The 14,394-nt window shown below is 40.3% G+C and overlaps 1 protein-coding gene across 1 annotated transcript in view; it reads right to left on the bottom strand.

The window, feature by feature from the left end:
* Positions 1-14,394, bottom strand: part of si:ch211-158d24.2 (multiple epidermal growth factor-like domains protein 9) — a 62,715-nt gene that overhangs the window by 20,820 nt on the left and 27,501 nt on the right. The window lies entirely within an intron of this gene.

Genomic DNA, 14,394 nt, shown 5'->3' with positions numbered 1-14,394 from the left:
CCGCAGTGCATTCAGGTTCCAATAAAAAAAACAGTAATTAACTATCCCTAATGTATTTTGATAACTGGATTGCTTTTATATACACATTACATTTTATACATACATTGGCATGAATCCAATCCAGGCCACCACTTTCTGATTTATTTTTTTTTCCCATAAGACCATCTAAGATGAGAAGACCAGGACTAATTAGCTGGAGTTTCATTTGATGTTCATTAATGTTCATATAGTATGCATACACATGATAACGCCACAGAAAATAAGCGCGGAGGTTATGATTTTGCTGGCGTTTATTTGTCTGTTTGTGTTCAAAATAACTTGAAAATTCCTCAATGCATTCGGATGGAATTTTAAGGAATTGTCAGAAATGGGATATGGAAGAACTCATTCAATTTTGATGGTGATCCGGATCGCCGTCTAGATCTAGGAATTGGTCAAACGATTTTTTAACATTGTGAGATACGACCATTTTCAGCATTTGTGCTTATATCTCCACAAAAAAGGGAAAAACAATACAGCACAAGTTTTCAAAAGGTTCTACAAAATGTCAAAGACTGATCTAAATTATTTTGGTGTGAATTACAATATGGCGGGAACTATGGCACTTGGCGGAGGTCTGCGCTCTCCGAGTGCTTTTCTAGTTACTTTTAGAGTAAATTGCCCCACGCTGGTTGAGAATATGTAGAAACTGCCTTCAGCATCACAAAATAAAACCTAATCTACCAGCTCTAAAACAGAATAAAAGCTATTTGATTTACATTTGTTTAGCTGGATCTCATTTTTACCACATCGTCTTGTGGGTTGTGGAACATAGTTGAGGCTTCCAGAAACAAATGAACAATGTCACAAGAGCATAACTCATCACTCCGATCCCAAACTCATTCAAGGTTATCTACAATAAGAACAAACACAATGCCAAGTCAAGCCTGATCAGGCCTCCAGCTCAGACAAGGGACACAAAAACATGAATGATACAATATTCTTCTAAACAATTGAAGTAAATCACAAGCGACTGGGAGCAATTTCTGTGAGCGTGGGTGTGGGTCTTGGTACAAGTGGGGCTTTGTTAAACAAGTGCACTTAATGCAAATGAGCGAGTCCGAAGGCGATGCTCAGTGGGGCGTGGACAATGCTGAAGACAAGTTTGGGAAGAACACACACATTCACCAGATGTCTCAATATTATTCTCAAGGCACTATCAAATATTAACTACATAGTATTTCTGAAGAAAATGAAGAAATCCTTATTGAAGTTTCTTTGATACAAGAACATTCTTCACATAGTACACTGAGTTGTACATGGATTACTGCCATAGTTCATTCTCTCCATGCTTTCACCCTTCTATACAAACTTTACATGCAAATCCATAACATCCATTTCAACAGTTACGTGCTATCTGTAACTGTTTAAGGTGTTTTTAAATGACATTTGCTGTGGCTCGTGTGGTTGTGGTGCTCCACAAAGGCAAAGAAAAAAAAAACACTGAGTGCTTCTTTAGTATCTACAATACTATTTTAAACAAAGTTTGCCTGAGCAGATGACTGTGTCTGAAATATAGTTATCTATTCAATATTTTTAGTAACTTTTTATGGTAATGAGAGTCAAAGAATACTCTACTGACTTATGAAATGTATTTTTTTTATACAAAATGTAATTAAAAAAATAAATTTTGGTGTTAAAATCCAGCTGTTTGATATGTTTCTACCTAACTGGTCTGTTTAGCATTCCCATTTGAGCTCAAGTGAGCCACACCGCACCATAGTTGGTGCGTTTGTTTGGTGCGCACCGTGGTTTGGAGTCTGGACGATAGCACTCACACTTGACCAAACAAACTACAGCAGCTGAGTAGTCACGGCTGTCCGTCAGAGGGAATTTGTGAAGTGTGCATTCAGTTGGAACTGAACCAATTCATGCTCAGCTGCACAAAAGTTGGCTACAGCATGTGGGCCACTACACTGCCACTACAGTGGACATACAGTATATACTGTAAACACAGTACCTTTCCCTCCTTAGTAAAGAGTTATTTTTTACAATATAAAGAATCCCTTGTTTATTGGAGTTAACTGGCTCCAGACCCGACTATGACCAATGAATTTCCGCAAAGAAGGATTCCATTTTAATTAATCAAATATTTTCGTAGTTAGAGCACAGAAAACCTGTCTACAATCTTCTACATACAGTTTTTATATAATTATATTGTATTATTACCATCCGTTAATCCCTTCAATGGTATTTGTATTATACTTCATTAATTATTTCTATGCTTGAAAATGCTTAAATTAGGCCAAGAAAACCATAAAAAAATGGCTTAATATGCTTATTTTTATTTTATTTTTTTCAACTAATAGGCCATAGTCAACTACAAAACAGCGGCCATTGAAATGAATTTTTTAACATTTTAACAACAGCGCGAGGGCGCGATGTTTGAACCATGAAGTGGCGAGGGACAACTGTACAGTACAGTGGAACCTCAGTTAGCGTACGCCCCGGTAAGCATGTTTTTCGGTTGATGAAAAAATATACGCCAAAATGTTGCCTCGGTTTGCATACATTTTCTGGTTAGCGTACAATATGGTGCGCATCTTGTTGTGTCATTAATACACTGTGAGTCCAATTGCGTATATATCACAAAATGTCCTTCTTAGCATCCTACTAGCTTGCTAGTTAGCACATGGAGACAGGAAGAGGAAGTCAGCTGCGTCACCCGTCTATGATGTCATCAGTGGTTAATTTTTTAGTTCTTTACTCACTAACACTTATGCCACAAGTCTAAAAAATGTTAAGATAAAACATGTTTTTATACTTTTACAATTATAGTTTTACATGCATAAAACAATTCTAAAATGCATATAAATGATGAATGAAAGGGATAAATGAACATTTAAGGTTACTTTTACCTTCAGTGAATACGTGACTGTTGTCAAAGACACAACGTTGCAGCGAAATCAACAGGGACACCACTTTTGTGTTTTGTTTATGAGTTATTTCTGAAAATCAATAGTGTTTCTCACCTCAAGTGTCTGCTTTTGTTTTTCTGCTTTTCATTTTCCAACCCAAAATAAAGCCAAAAAAAGTTGCAGAAGGTGAGAAAGACTATTGAATTCAAGAAATAACTCCTAGCAAAACACTACGGTGGTGTCTGTGTTGATCTCGCTGCCACATCGTGTCTTCGTCAAAATCACATCTTCAATGAAAGTAAAAGTCACCTTTCTTTCATCATTTACATGTATTTTGTGTTTTTTTCTACACATAAAGCTATAATTGTAGAAATCTAAAAACATGTTTTGTGTTAACATTTCTGGCTTTCTGGAACAGATGAAGCGAATTTACATGATTTCTTTCTGGAAAAAATGTATTTGGTTAGAACACGTTTCAGTTAGAGTCGGATGACAGTAATGTTGCTAACAAAGGTCCCACTGTAAAGTGGATCCACGCACATTCGCAATTCAGCATTCACAGACCCACAAATTTACATATTCTTCGTCAAAAAATGATTAGTAGTATTTTAGTATATTTATTTTCTCTGGAAATAGGCCTTTTTTTCCACAGAAAACACACCTCATTCACCATAAATCAGCAATAATTCATAAATACATGATAATACAGGTAAAATATACAGCATACAGCATATGCACCGCTGTTAGAAAACACACAATTTTTACAGGTTTATGTCTTTTTTCATCACTGATACTGTATTTTGTCAAGCGTTGAGATTTTGCACTTTGCACTAACCCTGTTTCGTGGTTCTTAACCACGCCAAAGTTGCTATGAGATGCAAAGGTTTGTTTGGCTACCGAAGCACGAGCTTCAACAGTCAATCCAGCCTCAAAACTTGCGGCGAGGTGAACATAAGTGCATATAGTATATGATGCTGATATCTGTTTTTCTAAAATCAGTTTACCTTTAAGCTTTTCATTACCATGGCAACACAGACACTAGTACAGGGTCCTGCTGTTGTAAAATGTTAACCTAAGATGGGTTAAAAGTTACCTAGCAAACAGGAAGCAATTTGTAAAGCTAGGAGAATACACATCTGCGAGTTTAAATCTCAAGTGTGGAATACCCCAGGGGTCCATACTGGAACCAAAACTGTTCAATTTGTATATCAACGACATTTGTAAAGTGACAAAGGACTTAAAGTTGGTATTATTTGCGGATGAGACCACTGCCTTTGTTATGGGGAAAGCACACAGGAACTAATTAAATGCTCAATGATGAAATGGTCACATTAAAGACATGGTTTGATAAAAACAGATTATCCTTGAACTTAAGTAAAACTAAAATAATGCTATTTGGCAAGAGCAGAAAGGATAAGTACAATCAAATACAAATAGACGAAGTGGATATTGAAAGAGTGAAAGAAAATACATTTCTGGGGACCATAACAGAGAAAAAATGAGTTGGAAATCTCATATTAAAAATATACAACAACGGTGGCGAGAAATTCTTCAATATTGAATAAAGCAAAATTTGTTCTTGATCAAAAATCACTCCACACTCTTTACTGTTCCTTGATATTACCATATCTAACTTATTGTGCGGCGATATGGGGTAATAATCATAAAAGCAATCTTCACTCACTCACTGTACTGCAAAAAAGATGGGTGAGGATCATTCATAATGCCAAGTACAGAGAACATACAAACAAATGTTAGTTGCAATACTAATACTTTGGCAGTTGGTATTAAATAATGATATTGTGTATTTCACAGAGTGGACATCGTGATATGGTGGGGTGGGGGCTGGCAGGACATGGTGAGAACTTCTCCGAAGTGGGCAGTAATCCAGTGATAATTGCGCCCTCATGGCCAAGGAGGGGTTTGTTATTGTTTTGGTGTGATTTCACAGCAGAGTCACTCTGCATCAGATCAGCATTCAAAATAGGTCAGTAGAACATAGGGTGCAAAGCTTAACCTCATTCAGTGACTGCCACTACATCACTGGCAATAGTTACACATGTTGGAACAGAGCAGTCAATTCCATATGTCCTTTCTTCTTGCTCAAGTAATATTGGGTGTAATTACCAGAAGATGGCCCAAAATGAAATTACACAAAGCCGCAGATGGACACTGTGTGCGTCGCATTCACAGCTACACTGAGTGGATAACGTCACTTATTAATGAGCTTTTTGCACTTCATTATGTCTACCAAGCGTAAGGCAGGCTCTTCTGGTGGAAGTGCGCTGAACAAAAGAAAAGCCATCACTATCACCACAGACATCATTAGAAGCTCTGAGAGAGGAGAAACGTCCTCCAATATTGGCCACACATTTGGTGTGAGACTGTGACATCTGTCAAGGATAAAAACGTGCAAAAGGATCTGCTCCTATGAAAGTGACAGTGACTACGTTTACATGCAGTCAATATTCGGGTTAAGGTGAATATTCCGGTTTCTGAAACATTCGGAATAACCTGTTTACATGCGCAACATGAAAAAACCCCAAAAAATCCCCCGCACTGACAACGTCTCGACGCACGGAAAACAACATGACGCAATGTGCGTCATTTCCGCTTCTTCTTCCTGTTTCCAAAAACAACAACACCGGCACGGCGGATATTGAACGCCTTTGTTTGAGTTTTGGAGCTGGTACTGACCCACCACCAGGACTTGACACTATTCTGTCTCACTTTCTTTGTTAATGAAAGGTGAGAACGTGAAGAAATAGGAAATAGAGCCAGAGCTGTGCCAGTCAATAAAAAACATAATGTTCCTGTCTTTCACCACACTAACAAGGTGACTTGTTTCCCGCTTGCTCCAAAAGTGTGGGGTTTTGCGTGTCGTCCTGTTTACAAGTAGTTCCTGCCAAAGACAAAAGATTCCTTTCAAATGGAACATGTGCAGAACACAAATTAATGTTCCTTTTGATCAGATACAGGCCCATACATGACCCGATTTTCGGGTTAGAAAAGTAACCCAGGGGTAATATTCGGGTTTTTAAAAAGCGCAATATGAGCATATTCCGTTTTTTCAAAAGGGTTATTGGTGCTTACATGGCCATGCGCAACCGGGTTAATGCTAATATTGGGGTTATGATAGGGTTATTTGACTGCATGTAAACATAGCCAGTGATAACTATGCAACACAGTGGTCTTATTGGTGAGATGGAAAGGTCGCTTGTGCTCTGGCTGGAAGACCAGAAACAACACTGCATCCCAGATTCAGGATGTTATCCTGTAGTACCGTCTCCTCAGCACATTCTCTAGTCTCCTCTCTCTTCTACTTCCCCCACCCAATAAACCACAGCGATAAACGCAGTGACGTGCGGTGTGGTTCTGAGACTCCTCTGGATAATTCATTTTGGTTAAAAAATGTTTTCAAATATTTCTTAGCCCATTTATTAATTTTTTAAATGAACTAAAAACACTTGTGTTCTTCCCTTTGATCTGTATATGAAGTACATGCACCCTATCCTTCTCCAGGAAAAACAAAGCTTTTCATCTCTATGGAAGGATGGCAGTGACAAGCACCTTCCAGCTCACGTACACCCCCACCCCTTCAGGATGAAGCGAGTACTGCAATCGCTTCCATGTATGACTTTTCTGTGTATTTTAAAGTGGGATTATCAAGGATAATGATGTCCCACTTACATTAAAGACATTATACAGCCAGTAGAAAGTCACGGTGTATAATAGATGTTTCTGCAACATTATATTTTTTGGCAACATGCTGACAAACACACACTGGCAGGCACCATGAAGTGCACTCATTGAGTACACTCATACCCCTTTTCCACTGTAGCGAACTTTGGTGTTGGTGCTGGATTAGGATGAGCATATTTCCACTGTGTTGTGTTTTACTGCTTTAATGTAAGGACCATTTTACATTTCCCCTTGACGACGTCCAGGTTCTGAGAGAAAAAGACGAGAGGCACGTTTATTCTCGCACCCAGCACGTATCAACCGTCAATTGCCATTCTCAACACACACAACACATTCCGGCCTTCAAAATAAGAGCACTCTTTGTCAAATTTGTTTAATTGTGTAAACAAAATAAGGGTGTCATTACAATATCTTACATTAATAACGCCACTGGAATTACATCTGTGACTCCATCTTCCTTCATCACAAACACGGCATTATAGGTAGTTGAAGATTTTGTAGCAATATGTGCTGAGGCTGACATCCCATTAGAAAAGTTAGCTAAGCTACATCCATTTCTCAATTACTGGACAAAATGGGCCAATGATGTATTGCATCAATAAATGTAAGGATTTTTGCATTTTATTCAAACAACAAAAAAAAACATTGGTACCGTATCGGATCGGCAAGACTATAAAAAAAATCGGATCGGATCGGAAGCCAAAAAATGTGGACCAGGACATTCCTATCGAAGACTTTTTAAAAGTAACCCCGTCCACCTCATTACGTAAACGGTTGGCTCACTCGGCCCAGCCAGCTTTTGGAGCCAGAGTTCAACCAAAAAACACCCCTTTTGTTCGAACCAATTGTGGAATCATGACAATGGAAAAGCAAAGCTCTGAGAACCAGCTCCAAAAAAGCTCAGAACCAGTCACAGTGGAAAAGGGGTATCAGACGGTAGGCAGGGCTTGCGCACTAAGCCAGGAAGAGACGCCGGTGGCAGCCTCATCTTAGGTTTCTGTCCAGGAAATGTGCAAAGTCTGCCACTTTTACTGAAGAAAATGTTCAAAAATATTGGAACAATAGAGAAAATACATTTATAATACAGTTCAATTGACAAATATTAATATTTATTTTATGCTATCATTATTAATTTCTTATTTTTAAAATCCCCACTGGATAAACATAAATTGTCCTCTTTTCATTACATTTCATTTAATTGTAGTATTTAGTGTTTTATTTCTGTATGTTAGGTTCTTGTGTTCTGTGTACAGTGTGAGCGACTTAGGACTTATAGATAGTATAGATTCGACTTATACTAAACCTGGACTTTACATGACTAGGTCTAGGAGTAGGAATGGAGCTCGTACGAAACCTGAGCAGCACCTGTAAAATGCATAAATGAACTGATTGCAATGATGTGTACTGTACTGTGTACCATAAGACAGAGGCGGAAACTTCTCCAGACAAAATAAGTATTTCATTCCATGCTGTGGCGCCCTTTCATGCAGTATTTTAAAAAATAAAAAATACAAATAAAAGCTGCCAATGTCCACAAAAGTTGATCCAAATAAATGTACAGTAGTTTGGTCCAATAACAGCATTACCTAACTCACAGACTGGGTAACCGTGTGACTCCATTTTACCTCACATGGATCGTGGAAAGGACAGGACAGTGAACGCCACGTTAAGACCCAACAAGAGGAGATAATCTTATTAGGGCTTCGAGGAAAAGGCTTCTTGAGACGTCATCTGTACTTCTGTGTAGAAGGTGTCGGACGTTTCGCTCCTCATCCGAAGAGCTTCGTCAGCAAACTAATAAGTGCTGGTAGCTTAGGCCTTAAATACAGTAAGAGTGGGCGGAATTGGTGTGCCAACACCCTCCTCCTATTGGTTCGTTACACTAAGCCTGGGCGGAGCAGTGGTATAATCCTATCCTGTTATTCACACCTACGATAAAAGGGAAGTGTCGCTCCCTGAATTGGGTATGAACGACTCTGATACTGGCTTGTTAGCATCTATTGTTCTGGCTCGGCCCTGCCTTCACCTCATTTGCAAGACTAAGAGCTGTGGGTTTAGGTCTCAGTAACCTGCTGAACACAGGGTCCAAATTAAACCTCAAACCACCATTCCGGTTCAATGATGGGTTCTGTTGTTTGACAAAAATAGCTTCCTTTACTCCTCTTTCAAACCATCTGTTTTCTTTGGCCAAAATCTTTACCTCGCTGTCCTGAAAAGAGTGATTGGTAGCTTTCAGGTGTAGATGTACTGCTGATTGAGGACCACTAGCATTGTCCCTGCGATGTTGATAAAGCCTTTTTTGGAGCATTTGCTTAGTTTCCCCAATGTAGTGCTCTTTGCATTCCTCATCTTTACAGTGGATGGAATAGACCACATTGCTCTGTTTCTGGTTTGGAGCCTTGTCTTTAGGATGCACTAATTTTTGTCTCAGGGTATTTACTGGTTTGAAATAGGTAGGAATTTTGTGTTGCCATAAGATCCTCTGGAGTTTTTCGGAGACCCCCGCTACATAAGGGACTACCACTCCTCTCCTTTTTGCTTCTGTGGGCTTTTGGGTTTCTTTCCCTACTCTCTTCTTTTGACATTTGTTAAAAGCCCACCGTGGGTACCCACAGGTTGAGAGCGCTCTCTGGACATGTTGTGTCTCCTTTTTCTTTCCCTCAGCACTAGTTGGTATTTGTTCCGCTCTATGTTGGAGGGTCCTAATAACCCCTAGTTTATGTTGTAGTGGATGGTTTGATTCAAAAAGCAGGTATTGGTCAGTGTGTGTGGCCTTTCTAAAGACCTCTGTAAGTAGCTGTCTGTCCTTTCCTATAATTACCTTGCAGTCTAAGAAGGCTAGTTGGTTTTCTTTAGTGTCCTCGCGAGTAAATTTGATATTGGTGTCCACCGCATTGATGTGATCTGTGAAAGACAGAATTTCTTGTTTTTTGATTATGACAAAGGTGTCATCCACGTATCTAAACCAGTGCCTTGGTTTTGTCCCTGAGAAGGATGTGAGAGCCTGTTTCTCCATCTCTTCCATGTACAGATTCGCCACTATGGGTGAGACTGGTGAGCCCATAGCACAACCATGAATTTGTCTGTAGAATTTCCCTCTAAACTGAAAATATGTGGTGTTAAGGCAAATTTCCAGTAATTGGCAGATGTGGTCAGCACTAAGTTTTGTTCTCCGATGCAGAGTTGAGTCCTCGAGCAGTCTCTTCCTCACCACCGAGACTGCTGCTGAGGTGGGGACAGATGTGAAAAGTGAAGTCACATCATAAGACACCAAAGTTTCCTCTGGCTCCAATCTGAGGTCTTTGATGCTCGCCACAAACCCTTTTGTGTTCTCTATATGATGATCAGTGTTGCCTACCAAAGGGGATAAGACTGTTTTTACATATTTCGCTACATTGTACGTGGTAGAGTCAATGCTACAGACAATGGGTCTGAGGGGAAACCCTTCCTTGTGGATTTTTGGAAGGCCATAGATACATGGTGTAGCCTCCCCAGGGTATAACCTATGATACATCTGTCTGTCAATTAGTTCTTCCTTCTCTAACTTTTGGAGACAGTGTATGATTTCTTTCTTATACCTACTGGATGGGTCCCTTTTAAGTTGCTCATATGTGTTGGCATCACTAATTAGACTTGTTATTTTTTCCTCGTAGTCCAATGTGTTGAGAACCACTGTGCATCTGCCCTTATCAGCTGGTAAGATGGTGATGCTCTCATCTTTCTGCAGAGCCGCTAATGCTTTCCTCTCCCCTAATGTGATATTGGACGGTGGTGGTTTGGCACTACTGAGAAGGGCCGATATTCTCAGACGAAGGTCCCCTGCCTCTGTTCTAGAAAGGTTATTGTTCCTGATGGCCGATTCAGCTGCTGTGATATAGTCTACTGTGGGTATCGTTTTAGGAGTCACTGAGAAGTTGAGACCCTTGGTTAATACTGCCTTCTCTGTCTCCGAGAGGCTTCTGTCTGACAGATTTTTGATCCAATTTTCTTTAGTATTGGTCTGATTCCCCCCATCCTTAGTGTTTACGACAAGCTGTGGTCGATTTTCCAATAGAAGTTTCTGGAATTTTCCCTTATGCCTTTCTTTTTGCCATAGCAAAACCAAAGAAAGTTTCTGGAATTTTCCCTTATGCCTTTCTTTTTGCCATAGCAAAACCAAAGAAAGGCATAAGGGAAAATTCCAGAAACTTCTATTGGAAAATCGACCACAGCTTGTCGTAAACACTAAGGATGGGGGGAATCAGACCAATACTAAAGAAAATTGGATCAAAAATCTGTCAGACAGAAGCCTCTCGGAGACAGAGAAGGCAGTATTAACCAAGGGTCTCAACTTCTCAGTGACTCCTAAAACGATACCCACAGTAGACTATATCACAGCAGCTGAATCGGCCATCAGGAACAATAACCTTTCTAGAACAGAGGCAGGGGACCTTCGTCTGAGAATATCGGCCCTTCTCAGTAGTGCCAAACCACCACCGTCCAATATCACATTAGGGGAGAGGAAAGCATTAGCGGCTCTGCAGAAAGATGAGAGCATCACCATCTTACCAGCTGATAAGGGCAGATGCACAGTGGTTCTCAACACATTGGACTACGAGGAAAAAATAACAAGTCTAATTAGTGATGCCAACACATATGAGCAACTTAAAAGGGACCCATCCAGTAGGTATAAGAAAGAAATCATACACTGTCTCCAAAAGTTAGAGAAGGAAGAACTAATTGACAGACAGATGTATCATAGGTTATACCCTGGGGAGGCTACACCATGTATCTATGGCCTTCCAAAAATCCACAAGGAAGGGTTTCCCCTCAGACCCATTGTCTGTAGCATTGACTCTACCACGTACAATGTAGCGAAATATGTAAAAACAGTCTTATCCCCTTTGGTAGGCAACACTGATCATCATATAGAGAACACAAAAGGGTTTGTGGCGAGCATCAAAGACCTCAGATTGGAGCCAGAGGAAACTTTGGTGTCTTATGATGTGACTTCACTTTTCACATCTGTCCCCACCTCAGCAGCAGTCTCGGTGGTGAGGAAGAGACTGCTCGAGGACTCAACTCTGCATCGGAGAACAAAACTTAGTGCTGACCACATCTGCCAATTACTGGAAATTTGCCTTAACACCACATATTTTCAGTTTAGAGGGAAATTCTACAGACAAATTCATGGTTGTGCTATGGGCTCACCAGTCTCACCCATAGTGGCGAATCTGTACATGGAAGAGATGGAGAAACAGGCTCTCACATCCTTCTCAGGGACAAAACCAAGGCACTGGTTTAGATACGTGGATGACACCTTTGTCATAATCAAAAAACAAGAAATTCTGTCTTTCACAGATCACATCAATGCGGTGGACACCAATATCAAATTTACTCGCGAGGACACTAAAGAAAACCAACTAGCCTTCTTAGACTGCAAGGTAATTATAGGAAAGGACAGACAGCTACTTACAGAGGTCTTTAGAAAGGCCACACACACTGACCAATACCTGCTTTTTGAATCAAACCATCCACTACAACATAAACTAGGGGTTATTAGGACCCTCCAACATAGAGCGGAACAAATACCAACTAGTGCTGAGGGAAAGAAAAAGGAGACACAACATGTCCAGAGAGCGCTCTCAACCTGTGGGTACCCACGGTGGGCTTTTAACAAATGTCAAAAGAAGAGAGTAGGGAAAGAAACCCAAAAGCCCACAGAAGCAAAAAGGAGAGGAGTGGTAGTCCCTTATGTAGCGGGGGTCTCCGAAAAACTCCAGAGGATCTTATGGCAACACAAAATTCCTACCTATTTCAAACCAGTAAATACCCTGAGACAAAAATTAGTGCATCCTAAAGACAAGGCTCCAAACCAGAAACAGAGCAATGTGGTCTATTCCATCCACTGTAAAGATGAGGAATGCAAAGAGCACTACATTGGGGAAACTAAGCAAATGCTCCAAAAAAGGCTTTATCAACATCGCAGGGACAATGCTAGTGGTCCTCAATCAGCAGTACATCTACACCTGAAAGCTACCAATCACTCTTTTCAGGACAGCGAGGTAAAGATTTTGGCCAAAGAAAACAGATGGTTTGAAAGAGGAGTAAAGGAAGCTATTTTTGTCAAACAACAGAACCCATCATTGAACCGGAATGGTGGTTTGAGGTTTAATTTGGACCCTGTGTTCAGCAGGTTACTGAGACCTAAACCCACAGCTCTTAGTCTTGCAAATGAGGTGAAGGCAGGGCCGAGCCAGAACAATAGATGCTAACAAGCCAGTATCAGAGTCGTTCATACCCAATTCAGGGAGCGACACTTCCCTTTTATCGTAGGTGTGAATAACAGGATAGGATTATACCACTGCTCCGCCCAGGCTTAGTGTAACGAACCAATAGGAGGAGGGTGTTGGCACACCAATTCCGCCCACTCTTACTGTATTTAAGGCCTAAGCTACCAGCACTTATTAGTTTGCTGACGAAGCTCTTCGGATGAGGAGCGAAACGTCCGACACCTTCTACACAGAAGTACAGATGACGTCTCAAGAAGCCTTTTCCTCGATGGACAACTCCTGTACGACTGAGAGCCTACACAGACTTATTAGGGCTTTTAAGTACAGCGAACAAGGATCCAATTACAGATGTCACCTGACTTTGAAAAGCTTGTAATCCCACCGAGGAAGAACTTACTGTGAGGAAAGACAACAACTAGCGATATGTCTGTGGCTGCTCAAACACTGAAATATATCCAATAGCCACACATAATATACAAGCTGTTGTTATTATTGAATACATACAACACTATAAATGTTTTCTACAATGTTCTAAAAAAATACTTGCACAATGACACACAAAACAAACACAAACGCATACCATCACTTCTGTGAGTGTTTTTGCATGTACTGTAGATTCCCGCTTCTAAAGTTTTAAACAGTATACAAATATTCATGTGGGCTTCCCAGCATACCTTGCGGGTTATAAATTACTATAAAATAGTATTGCTGTGCATTTATATTGTGGCCCTATGATATAGATGAATACACGGAAATAGTTTAATTATTTAATTATTAAATAATTGTTGATGTTTAAAGTCACATTTTATAAGAGCCACTGTTGATGTCTATTGTGATGTTAGTGTAATATAGGTTTCCGCCAGCAGAGGGTGCCATGTGCATCAGTAGCTGACGTCCTGGTGGAAGACGAAGAAAAAGTTGTTAGTCAGTACTCGTGGTGCGCATTGCCTATCATCTGGGGATTCGATTCGTATCGCGATTCATAGGTCATCACTCGATTCGATTTCGATATATCTTAATTATACTAATTATACTTAAGTGCAAGACAATTATTGCCATTTTTTTTTAATATATGATTCTGGAAACAACTACCGTAATGACTAAATGACCAGGCATCACATGTTAATGAAACTCGCTCTGCAAAATGCAGATCATCCAGGACATCGTTTTTTACTTCTTCGTACAATCGGGGCAAAGCAACGTCAGTGAAGTGTTGGCGGGACGATATGGAATAACGGGGCTCTAAAGTGTTCATCACGTAACGCCATCACCTTCCACCAAGCTCAGAGGGCGCATGTCTTTGCACATACAGTATAGTAGGTCACTGAGTGTGTTATTTTGGTGGCACGCAGTGAGCTTGAAGACAATTTGGCTAAAATAGCTTGTTCAATAGTTAGTTGAGACGAGTCGATTGTTTTCCCTTTAGCTCCACTTCGCCGTGATGTCTGGCAACATGTGCACGGAGGTTTGTGGTGTTTCCGCAGTATTTGATTCTCGCGTAACACATTTTGCAGATGGCGTAG

The sequence above is a fragment of the Dunckerocampus dactyliophorus genome, chromosome 4 (genome assembly GCF_027744805.1).
Source record: "Dunckerocampus dactyliophorus isolate RoL2022-P2 chromosome 4, RoL_Ddac_1.1, whole genome shotgun sequence".
NCBI lineage: Eukaryota > Metazoa > Chordata > Actinopteri > Syngnathiformes > Syngnathidae > Dunckerocampus > Dunckerocampus dactyliophorus.
Note: the sequence above shows the minus strand (reverse complement) of the source record. Positions and strands in the feature narration are given on the sequence as shown.